The 1,161-nt window shown below is 48.1% G+C and overlaps 1 protein-coding gene across 6 annotated transcripts in view; it reads right to left on the bottom strand.

Moving 5' to 3' along the window:
- SLC37A1 (solute carrier family 37 member 1) overlaps nt 1-1,120 on the bottom strand; it is a 66,070-nt gene extending 64,950 nt beyond the window's left edge. For 2 of the 6 annotated variants that reach the window (XM_024758420.1, XM_024758425.1), the window contains exon 1: nt 971-1,120. The gene's annotated coding sequence lies outside the window, so the exon portion shown is untranslated. The remainder of the gene's footprint in view (nt 1-970) is intronic. The other 4 variants (XM_024758423.1, XM_024758426.1, XM_024758421.1 and 1 more) reach the window with 3 other exon arrangements.
- Between the last annotated feature and the right edge of the window lie 41 nt (nt 1,121-1,161).

Raw genomic sequence — 1,161 nt, 5'->3', positions numbered from 1 at the left:
AAAAAAAACGGCTCTTAATAGGCACCCTTGGAAGTCACCACTCCAGTAGGGAAAAGTGTCAGAATACCCAGTTTCATTCTACTGTTAAAAACAGCAACTTCAGAAACACCCCATTAGAGCATCTCTCTTACAATCAATCGAAAATACACATTTTTATACCCATGTTCCGGAAGTGCCCAACCTAGTCTATAAACTACGTAACTATAAAATGGGATGACCTGAGGGCAATACACATTCTGGAGCCCAACCCTCAGACACTACCTGGGGAACAGTTCCGTACTCGCTGGAGACGAAAATGAGTCTCAAAAGCAATGATGCGCGTAACACTGAAAGGGTCTTCCCACAACTGAAGCGCTGTGGTCAGTAATCAAAGCAGCCCCAGGCGCATCTTCAAGAATCTACTTAAAGGCAAGGTTTTTCAAAGTACATCTTATTTTAAGGCAAATGCAGGGGGCGGGGGGAATGCATGTTCCCCAAACAAGTTTTCAGACATTTTTCTTTTAGGAGAGAGAGAGAGAGAGGGAGAGAGAGAGGGAGAAACACAACTTCCTTTTCAGAGAAAACACTTTGTATGGTCTGTGCTTTAAAGGCTGTGAGCAATATTAAAAATTAATGACAATAGCCAGTATTTCTTTCCTGGGCTTAAATACAAAAAGGAATCCTCTACCTGTACTACTTTCTCCCACCAACAAACAGAACCTCAAGGTGGCGGGTACGACACAGAACCTGCAAATACCGTTCCAAAACCACATGGTGAGACACTGGAGGTCTAGAGCCCTGGGTTCTCAACGTTGACCTTAAAGGACATTAAAGAAGGAGCCATGGGGGGAGGGGCAGATCTAATCTAGTTACCAACTCGAACATCCTCACACAATTCAGATTCAAGGGCAGGTGGGCACTTTCCAGACAGAAAGCTCAGGGAGAATAAAGGGAAGGCGGGCTTTGGAATTCCACCCGGAGAAATTCAAACCTGGCGGTGTGCAGAGGGCCCTTCCAGGATCCTGGTCGCAGTCCTAGGTCGCCAGGTCCCCAGGATCAGCAGCGTGGCTGCAGAGGCTGGGAGGGCCGGCGGCTGGGGGGTGTTGGAAAAAAGAGCCTGACGGTTGGGGCCCCGAAGCCGGGTGACTTTCCGGGGCTTTGGGTCCAGTAAAATCCCTCCTG

Source organism: Neophocaena asiaeorientalis, unplaced genomic scaffold (genome assembly GCF_003031525.2).
Source record: "Neophocaena asiaeorientalis asiaeorientalis breed wild unplaced genomic scaffold, Neophocaena_asiaeorientalis_V1.1 scaffold45, whole genome shotgun sequence".
Classification (NCBI taxonomy): Eukaryota; Metazoa; Chordata; class Mammalia; order Artiodactyla; family Phocoenidae; genus Neophocaena; species Neophocaena asiaeorientalis.
Note: the sequence above shows the minus strand (reverse complement) of the source record. Positions and strands in the feature narration are given on the sequence as shown.